Genomic DNA, 12,642 nt, shown 5'->3' with positions numbered 1-12,642 from the left:
TGAAGAATATGAGTATTAAATAATGTAATATACATGAATTAAATATGAAATATAACTTGTAGTGTTTTGTAGATGTACTATTGCTTCACACTGTTACTTCAGTAAAGAAATGATGCATCATTACATATATATTCTGTTGTGCCATATTCATGTCTTTCTATAGGGGGCTGGAAGGTAAACATGGTGTTAGACCCCAAATGACCTCACTATGCATGGCAGAAATCAACCAGAACTCTAAAGTTGAAATGTATTGTTTAGTCAATTGACAGAAAATGTCCATGACAAGAACACAATTTTGATCTATTTTCCCTGATTAAAAGGTTTTTTTGATGGGTTTTTTCTGACCACATACAATATAATTAGATTTAAGCTTTTAAACAAATAAGACGTAAAATAGACCCTAGGTTCCAGTTTTTTAAATGCCAATTTACCCAGTTTTATGTGCCAGTAAACTGAAGAATCTTTGGGTGTTTGATTGTTGTTGTGGTTCTCAACATGATGATTTTACCCTCCTTTCTGTCTAACTGTTCCAGGAACATACAGCAGGTCCACTTTTGAAGTTCTGCACGAAATACTTTCCTAAGCAATGTTCTTAACCGAATGATGGTTCTGTTGAGCCACACCTCTGGCATTCACAATACAAAAGCTCAACAATTAAATGTGGACAGACAACTTCAGGGATTATACAATGTCACATGAAATCCAGATCTTTAAAAGAACATCCTACAAACTTTAATTCATATTAATAATTGTTTGTGTGCAACCTTTTGCCTTCTTATGCAGGAGTACCTCTGTCCCTAATGTCTTACTAGAGGGACTGTGTGAAAATGCTGTTAAACCTGATTTTAAATAAAATTATGTCTAATGGCCATTCAGAGCATCTATAAAATGTGTGATTCTTCACATGGTCAGACCAACATGTGTTGAGAGACTGAGCCTTGTGTCTTCTCAAATCATGTTTTAATTTCTTTTGTCAAACTGTTTACTCTCGAATAGACACAAATCGATTCTGTGTGTTGGAACAGTGTTGGTCTGTACAACACAAGCTTCTACAACACCCCCGGAACATCTAACAAATCTAGTATTCTTACTTCAATTCTTCAATAAAAAAAATGTTTCATCTTATTCTTCTGACATCGGTGATTAGCAGTCATACTGATTCACCAATATTCATCACAGATAAGAAAGACAGACAGACTCATGAACCAGATCCAAATCACATTGAAACCATGCAGGGCAAACTACATCAAGATTCAAGTGCAACCTTTATATTGCAGTGTGGTATGTTATATTTCTATACCCAAGACAACTTTTGGTATTGCATTATATCACATTTATGCTCCCTGAAAGGGTTTAGGCGATTATATTTTCTCGATGCATTATTTCTTGAGCTGCAGTCAATATATTTTGTGTTTATCTTGGGGAAAATCTTACTTCCTTTAGCCCAAGTTCCTCCAGGAACGAAACCCAACACGAGCTTTGAATGTCAGACTAGTGTGAAATGGATGCGGCTGAAGACTGAACCCATTTTCTTAAAATAGTTTTTGACAATATATGTGTTACAGTATAAATCACAAAATATCGGCACCTTGGTCGTACACGCTGAGAAATAAGTGAGGTGCTACATGGCAGCACATCCATATGGATGATAAATCTGAAGGGGATGACAATATCTATCGACCCAGGCCTCCTCCAGCCTGGCAGTATGTCAATTTCCCCGAGTCTCTAAACAGAGAAGGCATCATTTAGCCCCCTGTATTCTCCGAGCACTCCACCATATTGATCCGCTGTGATGTTGAAAAACAATTGGAGACGTGTCACTCTGTATTCGAAGTGATCAATAACGAGAGCTTGCTTTGTTTTGTTTAATGTGTACCATACAGTCTTCTACTTTCAAATGTATATCTACATAGGAAATGTTTTTCTACAGCTTTCTTGTAAATTTTGACTTATTTGTAAAAACGTATATATAAAAAATATTTTTAGATTCCATGGTTGTAATGTAGTCTATTTTCGTTCAGCTAAATGTCTGTTGAATAATTCACATCATAATAAATATGATAAATCACATTGGTACATTTAAATACGTGATTTTAAGGTAATTTAACATAATTTTGCATAAATTGCACTATAAAGCTAACTGGTGCTAACTGCTCCTGTGCTATGCTAGTTAGCATTAGCTGCAGTTTCTCGTTAGCCTCTCTTCTTCCAGATAATGCATTCAACTGCTCCGTCATTTATTTATGTTGTTGAATTATTCCATATTATATATTAAAAAAAAAATATATATATATATATATACTGTAGTTAAACACATGTCAAAAGGCCTCAGTTTTCAAATAAGTTTTTACAAACTACTAACCTACTGCATTTTGCGTATTTGTCATATTTTCATTTCCCTATAAATAAAGGCAGTGTATTTATTTGCCTGTATTTTTTTTTAAAGCATAATTGCCAGGGTGGGACACCAATGAATGAACACCATGACACACTAACACTTGAATTATTGCAGAAATCATACACATGGGAAATTTGTTCACTGGTGTTATTATCTTCTACCTGTGGACAACAGTGCACCCTCACTGCCAAATTCAGCCCCGTGTACAATGACTGTGTAATCCTGAATGTATGGGAACTGCAGTTAACAGGCACACACACACACACCTTCACACCTGTGTCTGTGAGAGACATATACTCTGTGCTGAATTCCCAGCCACCTGTGTGTAAGGTGTGTGGCTGTGGAAAGCAGACAGCTGCACAAAGCTCAGCGGTGACTGCTTCACATCTGTAATCCTCGGTAAAGTCCCCGTAACGACGTGCGGCTGCTGCTTCAAAGACGGGATCTGTTTCACACCTTCCCCGAGCTTCTCAGGATCATTCACTGCCACCACACCAGACCAAGGTACAACAATTTAACGTGTTGCTGTGATAGCAATTCACGCAAAAACTGAAAAATAGAGTTGAAAATTCAGGTAAATTAAAATGCCCTCAGGGAATTATGATAAATAAAAAAAAAAGAATTATAACATTTGGTGAGAACGTTACAGGTTGAGAAATTCAATACGTTTTAAGCCAATTCAAGTATTTCTCTCTGTTTTTTGATGTGTCTCTTGTAAATGCCTGTCTGCTTTTGTGTTTGACACAATAGCTAGTCCCCTCTCTGTTTCAGGTCAAAGTGAACACAGCAGACGTCTCGAGTTGTCCAAGAGGGCGTTGGACAACTGGATAATTGAAGATACAATACATGAAGAGCTGCTCTTCTAATGGGCTGTTGTTACTCACCTGGATGGAATGTGTCTCGCTCGCACACACACACACACACACACACAATACCTTTTACTGACATTTACAAAGTCTTTGCAACATAATGAGTCTTGAACGACATACACCCATGAGGCAGTAACTCTACTTTTTAATGTCATTGTAATGGTTTTACCACCAGTCTGTTGAGACTTCTTTGTGGGAGATAAGCAGTGATATGATATAACAATGATTTCTCTGACTTGGTTTGTGATGTTTCCCTCTCTTTGTCTCTCCTGCCGCTTGTAATTATGGTCTGTACGATGTGACGTGTGTGTACGGTACAGTGTAACCCGTCAATATATTATAAGAAGTGCATATTAAAGTCAGAGATGGTGTTCAGCTGCTCCAATGATAGTTATTTGTCCTCCTTGGTTAGCTGCTGTGATGTGTCATTGCACATACTGTACAAGTTAGTCTCTCTTCTTGTGGCCCAGCCTGTTTGTCCTATAGACTTTACAGAGAGATGATTCACATGCATAAGTGCAGCCTTAAAATGCTCTGATCATAGATTGTATATAAAGATGAACGCCTCTCTACTTCGTCATACTATCCTGAAAGGGAAGCCTCAGCCTCGAGCATCAAATAACTAATTAAAACCAAACTTACCAGAATAACGTGCACTTGAACAAACATCAGTGAGATAAGAACGACCAAAAATGACAGAAACCATCTTTGAAAACCATTTTATTTCCCTTGTACTTGACTTTGAGGTGTGATCCATGTCCCATCTACTTACATGGAGGAGGTAGGGTTTATTACCCATTATGCAGCCAGCCAACAGGTGGCGATCAAGATGCTTTGACTCACTTTTTGGGAGTCGTCATGTCGTTCATCTTTAAATACTGTCTGTGTTCAGACACATTTTTAAATCTGTACAGTTTAAAGATAATGTAAAATCCCAATAATAAGAAACAAATAATTGACATAATTGATCAATTTGGGATCAACAGTCAGTGGAAACATTTTCGGGACAGAATATACCAGTACATATACGAGCTGCGTCAGTGGGCAGATGGACTGAAAAATCTATAAAGCGTTTGCCACAAAGTTTTAATTTATTTTAATTTGATCATAAGTAGTTTCTTTGTCCCCAGGTATTGCTTTGTTATTCTAAGTTTTCTTTTTTAAATATATATATATATATATATATATATATATATTTAAATACGTTTATATATATATATATATCTGTAATAACATGGGTTATAATCAAAGATCAAAGATTTAAAGAATAATCTTTGAATGATAAAAAAAAGTTTTTGCCGGCCATGTCAGTCTCTGTACTGTCCCTCTGTGTGTACCTGTCATTCATGGTGCACATGACAACCTGTTGCGTTCATGTTATTGGACTGGGATTCACTGGCCAATCAAAACCAAGTTTCGTCCCGACCCGACCCAATCAAAACCAGGGATATAAGCTAGCCTGGACACACCCCTTACTCCATCTCAAAAACATCCGAGGAAAAAAGTGCTACAGAGAGAGAGCCGCACCAACTCTTTGATTGACAGCTCCTTTCTTTCAGCACACAAAACACTGCAGGAATTTGTGCCCGGCACCAAATATGCCACGAAAAAAACAAACCCTGGCATTTTACCACTTTTAAGATGCTGTACACAAACACAGCACAGGCCAATGGGAGAGTCCTCGCAGTCCCAGTGTCCGTGCGCTGTGGATCCCTGTGTTGTGTGAAAGCCAGTGGCAGGGCCGTATTCTCAGCCATAACTGCAGGGCAGAGCTCTGCGGTGAGCTGGGTAAGTATAGGGCACGGCAGCACTGTGCATTATCACATGGGTGTGGCTACAAGCTCGCTGCACGAAAAATGTTTTCAATTGAGGAGCAAAGAAGGCACGTAATGTGTCTGGCAAGTCTGCACAGGAGCGCTGCCTCACTGTGTGACACAGGTACAGTAAATGTGAGGGTGATTATATAAAGTGTTTATCACTTTATAGCTGAGTCATTAGGGAAACGGTGCGTGCTGCTGCCATGAGAACTAACCATAACGCATGCCTGTCTTATCATATTTGAACTTTTACTGCAGTGCACTGTGGTCAAACGGTGACCTTTGTCTCTCGTAAAATCTCACATTTCTTCTGCGTTGGTTGTTTACAAGAAGGTTGGGAACAAATGAACCTAGTGCATTGGGAAAACATTGTAGTTTTTTGCACGAGAACAAATATTTTGACTCGTATTTGATCATTATAACAGGACCGGGGGAAAGCTGCGGTGACAGGATCCCGACCAATCACATGCCTCCTGCGATCTGGGCCCATTCATAACCCTGTGGAGTAACAATACAGGAGTAGATAAGGCCTCAGGTGTGTTACGCAGCGTTGAGATCCAGACAAAACAACGCGGAAGGAAACCAGTTTATCTCCCGACATCGGACATTTCTTTTGCCGTGAGATCTAGAGGAGAAAGTGCCCGAAGCCAAATGTTACATTTAGCAGATGAAGGGTCATGTTGAGAATGAGTTTCTCGTGCAATTTAAAAAAGCTTTTAATATATTGTTCTGTAGTAGAACATCAAGTACTGATATCTATTACAAGAAAAGAAGCTTGAAAAGTTATGTTTCTTGTCCTCTTCTTGATACAAAACGATACATTTTGCATTATCAAGGTCTTTTCAGGAACACAAAGGTACCAGCTGTCTCCAGCCATGTGCATATTTGGGGTGAGTCAGTGGCCAAGAACACAGCTTCCTCATTGGCAAGCTACACATTTCTATGTTTCCTGTTTTTCACATCTTCAAAGATGTCAGACACCTGACCTCTGTCATCATCAGCACAAAACCAATGATGGACAAACTACAGCTAACTAGACTCCTGGTTTCAAACATTAGGGGGAGGAACGGGGGGTAAGAGGGGAGGGTTTAAGGTTGTGAAAATCAGGGACAATCATTATCAAAACGGACAGTTTAATGTTTTTACAATCAAAGATTTTGAGTTTGGTCCATGTCCCATGCAATAACATGGAGAAGATGAGGTTTACGCCTTTTATTTCAGCCACAGTGGGGCGATCAAGACTCTATGGCTTCTCTTGTGGTAGATGTCATGTCGTCCATCTTTGTGTACATGTCCATGGATTGAGTCCCTGTAGTGTGACAATTCAAATGAAACCCCCCTCATGTAAAGTTGGACAAAACAAGTTGTGTCATAAAATAGTTAAGGATCAAAAACGGGAATTACTCTAAGATAGAGATGAAGTCGGGCTCTTTTAATAACAGCGGAGCTATCTACCTCTCTGTGCTGCACTCCGCAGCAGTAAGCAATCAGCCCCTCTGATAGCTTATCTGACAGATGTAACACAAGCTAATAAGACCACCCTGTCATGATGCGCACTGTATGTGAGTATACTTGATGTGTGTGTCTGTGTGTGGGTTTTCTTTGCATGCAGACCTCCCTTAAATGGCCGACCATTTGTCCTCTGCATCTAATCCAAACATTTAGCGAATGGCCTCGGCCTGCATGCTACAGCTGCTGTGCGATTTACTGCGCCATGTATAGAGGATTTACAAAACCGTACGAGTCCATGATCTACAGTCATGATGTCATTCATGCAATAAAGACTGGCCTATAATCATTCTGGTCACTTCTCCTCTCTGCTATGAAATTCCACCGAGGAGGACGATATATCAGAAGCTGGACGTGGCTGTAAATAGAGAGACGCGCTGCGCGGACCATCTGATGGCACTTGCAGAACCCAAGGACAAAATAAAAATGACTAATGCCAGCGTTGCTCTCCGTGTGGGTGCACGAGTTTGGAAAATACGAACTTTTCAGAGTCCTGACTTCATCAAGATGCAGAGCGTTCCTCTGTTTGATTATTTGACCGTTCCTGCTGCAGGAATCAATGGACCGGAGCCCAAGGGGGCCTCATGACTTAAAACTTAGAAAACTTGTAAGATCTTCAGCAGTCTCACCACAGAATTATACCCCTATGAGCCTGAGCCTGCCCCACTGAAACAGACAGGCAGCCTAAACAAACATGACCCCCTTAACCACCACTACCACACACACACACACACACAAACACACTGATGTCGGCTTTCAGAGCATATCACCATTCCAGGTCTGCAGCAAGAGCCCAAGAGAAAAGCTCCTGATTAAATAGTTTGGGAGCGTGCGTCGCTCCGGCTCGGGGAGCTCAGCAGCTTTGATGCCTGTTGCAGAGTTTTTAGCCGTTATCTGCTCACGGGAGCGAAGATAACGCAGTTAAAGACGGCCGCTCCGAGACGTGTGTTTACAAACAGTCAGGAGGAATTTGTGGTGATGCAGAAATGTGGCAAATCAGATGGTGAAGACTGAGATTTCTACCTGCTGCTGTCAGACAGGCTATAAAGCACCAGTAAACTTTGTGTCTACTCGAATCTACTTCTGTTTTCAGCTGGATGTCTGTTAACTGGTCAGGTTGGCCAAATTACTATTTGCTCTAAAGGTATGCTGATACAGCAGCTTTGATTTATTTGCGCATAGAGGTTTTCAGATATCTGTCTCTGGCCTGATAAAGACACAGAATGATTTTGGGACGGATACAATGGATGTGAATTGGATTTTAATGTTGCTCGACACATGGGAAAATCAAATTCCTGCGCAGATGTATCTTTCTCGAAATTGTGTCATGGTCACTCCACTGGACGCTCTCCAAAACGTTTTTTACCACTTCCTTCCAAACATGTGTAACTGACCACAAGCACCACAAAACTACATTCCATTGACCTGCAGTGTTTTGGTTTAGAGGCAGAAATCTTATAGATGCATCTCAAAACCTTGTTACATGAAACCAAAACTATCTTTTATAACTGCATATCTCCAGAGGAGGGTGAGCAAATGTTGTATTATTCTTTTAAACTGGAGGTAATATGACTCTTTTAAAGCTGCTGGCAGTTTTACAGTTGTTTTTTTAAGTGCATATCTAGGATTTCTTTGTTTTCATTCTTTCAAAATGTACCTTCAGTATCAGTGATTCTATCAACATTGAAGGTGTTAAGGTGTCGACTTTCAGACCTGCACTGAAGTCCCCACATTCTCCTGAAATTTTTCTGGAGGGGCTGATTGTGAGAACTCAATTATCCCAGTCAGTCACATCTGACATTTTCCAGAACTTTTCCCGCCAGTCCCTCAGTAAAATGTCTGTAGACTGTGCGAGTGAGCTCATGTGAGAAAACAGCGGGAAAATGTCCCGAAAATTCCCAGTGAGCGAGTGGGCGTGTACATGATGTTTCTAACACGGGACAGAAAACAATAACAATACAAATATCTGAGGATAAAAAAGAGGAGCCATACATATGTTCGAGATGTTCAACTCCTCTGTGGCGACGTTATGTGGCGACGTTAAATAGTGTGGTAGCACTTTTATGAGCAGCATGCGATGGCATTACCTTTTATATAGGTTGATATAAGACCAGCACGTTACTGAGTCTGAGCCATTGTTCGACATGAAGAGAAGCTATAAGTCAGTCAAGTCCCTTGTTGCTTTCTAACTCAAATCCCGTCTGGGGCTGAAAGGTGTCGATACGTCGCCGTCTGTGCCGCCTGTCCGCTGACTTATTGAGCAGCAGCTCAATGCTCTGGATCTCCCAGTATGATGCATGGTGATACATACGTGGTGTCCGCGGGGACCTGAGAGGAGCCGCTGCCACTGGGGACACAGCGGGCCTGGTGAGCTGGGAGCTGCAGTCGGCAGGCACCGCATGTCAGGGCATCAAGATGGATGGCGGAGATTTGCTCAGTGTCCAGAGGATGGAGCATAATTTAGCCCAGATGCTGAATGACTCTGGTCCCAGTGACTGCCTGGTTGTAGCGGCCTGCGGGCTGATGCTGTTTGCAGCCACTCTATGATTTAACTCCTGACCACACGATCGTCACACACCCGGGATGACTCACAGGACACCCTTTGTCTTTTCTCACTCAGACAGTTTGAAATATTCCTACAAAAGTAAGTGTTAACAGGTTTACTTTCCTTAACTCAGGGCCGCCGCTGCCAGAACACTGTAAACACCTACTGCTGAGTGATCTTCAAGTACGGGGTCATTTCTCATCTCTAGTAGTACTGCGTTAACTTACTTATCTCAACAGTTGTCAGGGAAAGTAACAGGGGTTATGTAGAGTTAATTTTTAATAGCCTCAGAGCATAAAGAATACAATTCTTTTTCTTTTTGGACTTGGAGCAAAGGGTCTCTGGTCTGAATGGAACCATGACCCTGCAGTGATGTCCTCTTTAATTAGCCGTTTGGCCGCAAGGGTCATTTTTGTCCCCATGACTCATACAGGGACTAGACTTTGCTGGATTTTTTTAACGAGATTTTCTAAATGAATTCTCAGACTTCATGAATGTGCAGTATCCAATCGGTGAAATAACCATTTCAAGCTCTCCAACTTGACATCATAGGGACTGATAAAATGAACAATTGATCAAGCAAATGAAAAGACCCCTTGAAAAAGGCTTCCTTCTGTGCTCAGCAGGAGAACCAACACACTGTCGATGGTGCATCTATCAAGTTACACCGTTTTGCACAATGTTCAATTCCCAGGCAGATAGCTAGAGAATGGTGCTTCACTGTCCCATAACCAAACTACTATCTGTGTGTGTGCGTGCAAATTCTAGTGTTTGTGTTTGTTCTGGCACGGCAAGTGGCTCTAATATGCCCTAATAACTATGATGTCATCCACAGTGATGACTGATGGGATAATTTTGCATAATCATCTTATCTGATCTGGAGCGTACGAGCTGAAACCGATTTCAAACCATAAAACGTGAAAATACCCATTCATCCATTTTGGGAGAAAAATGGTTCAGCGGAGGCTTGTCCCAACTAAAATAATGTTTATCGAGTCTGAAAATACCGTTTGTTTTGTAGACATAAACATTTTCTTTTATGAAACGCATTAACTCGGCAACGGATTTCTGCCTGAGCTGTTCATATTTAATGGAAGATTGACCTGTTCAGCCCCCAAAAAAGAAAGATGAGCGTCCCTACAGTGAGTCAAGGCAAAATAAAAACCCACTCATGACCTTTCCCTTCTCCTGAATACCTCTTCCTTTTATAATATTGTGTAGATAAGAGATAATTGAGCTCTCTCATGCCCGTACAGAGATTCTTCTCCCACTGAATCAAACATTAACCTTGTCTTGAAAACGTCTGGGTCAGCAGGTTAATGCAGCGTCTGTGCGACTCAACACTGAACTGTCTGCTCTTTGGGGAGATTCACCATTAACCTAAAGTCCGGTAGTAAAGAAAAACGTGTCCTGAGTTCACACTGAGAAAAGCTTTTCTTTTTCAGAGGCCTCTTTCAAATATCTCATGAATGCGTCGTGTAACATCAGTGACGAGATGATGGATTATTGTTGAAGTATCCGTCTGATAGTTGAGCCAGAAATGCCAAAGAGGAAATACTGTTAAGTGTTCAAACCAGTTTGGTAGTTCACATACTTGCGGTCCAGACACATGCCTGTCTGCTGTTGCCAAATCACTCCTTTCAATTCGGGGTTTCCTGGGAGGTAGAATTGTGATGTGCTGACAGGACGATTATTATAAGTTGCCCATGTTCATCACCAGCCATCGCCGAGAGGGAAAAATTCCAGTGAGACGTTCATGCAAAATGTCTCCTGGCGTAACTTTCTTTTTCTTTTTTTTTTCACTTGGACAACTTTAAAAATGTAGTGTTGTATATAGTCAGGCAAAGAAGTGATAAAAGGGCGAAAAGTGAAAATGTGGGAAAAAACAAAAGATAACATTAAGACGATGGTTTCAGTCTCTAAGTGGAGACATCATAAACTTAAGTATAGGTAGAAATGAGTAGTAGTGTGGATAAACAAGAAGAGACTTGTGGAATGTGGCTGAAAGAAAGAGAAACGTCACAAGAACACTACTTCGCTGTGTGTATGCTGCTACCACAGATAACATCTATATCATTCACTGTAAAGATGAGATGAACAGACGATGAACCAAATTGACCAGAATAAACCAGCACTCCAAGAAACATCAGTGTGATTGAAAACTGCCTAAAATGACAGAAACAATCTTTAAGGAAGGTTTATTTGATGTGTACTTTGACTTTTTAGTTTGGTCCATGTCCCATCCACTAACATGCTTGGGGTGGGGTTTATTAGCCTCCAGGGGGCGATCAAGGCGCTTTGGCTTCACTTTTGGGGAGCAGTGGTGTCGTCCATCTTTATATAGAGTCTATGATCTGTGCAGTTGATACATTAGGAGTTTGGGGCAAACACACAAATATTTACCTTGTCAATTTTGCACAAACAATAAAGGTAAAGGTTAGGTTTATGACCAAATACCATTTTTACAAATAATGCTACACACCAAACTAAGATGGTAACATTTCTAAAGATTATACACACCAGACTATAAGTATTGTTATATACAGAGCTTTAACTGTCATGAGCCAGTATGTGATCAACATCACGTTCTTACAAATGCTTGTGACTACTTACAGGTGCATATTTGTGATGTCACCACCAGCACCATTTCTACGATTTCACGTTTCACAGTGCAAAACTCTTTTTGTAATATTACAACTTTATTCTCATAAAATTACAACTTCTTAATATTACGACATTAGTCTTGAAGTCTCAGATTCGTAAGCTTCATTACGCAGCATTTTGGAAAAATGGAGGACCGAAAAAGAAGCAGGTTAAGTCTGAGAACCCAGTGAAAAACACAAGGTAGACATGAAGTAGATATAAATAACAGGTTGAGCTACAGTCAGAACATCAAAAGTAAATTATCATGTGAATGCATCAGACGTCACAGACTTACAGTACAGGATGATCCGGAGGTGTGTTGTTCTCTTTAATAACAGACCCTGTTATGTAATGTGGCAAACACATCCTCCTCTGCCTGTGTTTGCTTCCTGTTCATCTGCCAGAGCCGCTCCCGTACAGTACGGACGGGCTGCGCTCAACACAACCGCTGCCAAGCTGCGGGTTCGGCTACGAGTGAAGGGACCACCTATGCTAAAAATGCAGGCACACACAGCACAGTGAGGGAGCTGGGGCAACAACAACCACTAAATTGACTACGCTATGTTAGAAGAATAAACCTCGGAGCGTTGGCCTGCCAAGAAAACATGAGAGGAAATTTACTCAGCCATAACAACCTCAATGCAAGGTCAGGCTTTCTCTGCCACACTGAGGCCTCAACTTTCGTTTCAATACCTTTTGGCAGCGCGCACGAGTGGATCGGTGCTGCAGGATATTCAAATTGTCGATGCGGAGAGTTCAGCGACATTTACCCATGTTATGATGACCTCTGGTAATTGTACGCTAGTAGAAGTGATGTTTTGAAAGGAAATATGCTTCGAACTTAACTTGCCTGTGGTCGAG

This window comes from Hippoglossus hippoglossus, chromosome 19 (assembly GCF_009819705.1).
Source record: "Hippoglossus hippoglossus isolate fHipHip1 chromosome 19, fHipHip1.pri, whole genome shotgun sequence".
Classification (NCBI taxonomy): Eukaryota; Metazoa; Chordata; class Actinopteri; order Pleuronectiformes; family Pleuronectidae; genus Hippoglossus; species Hippoglossus hippoglossus.
Note: the sequence above shows the minus strand (reverse complement) of the source record.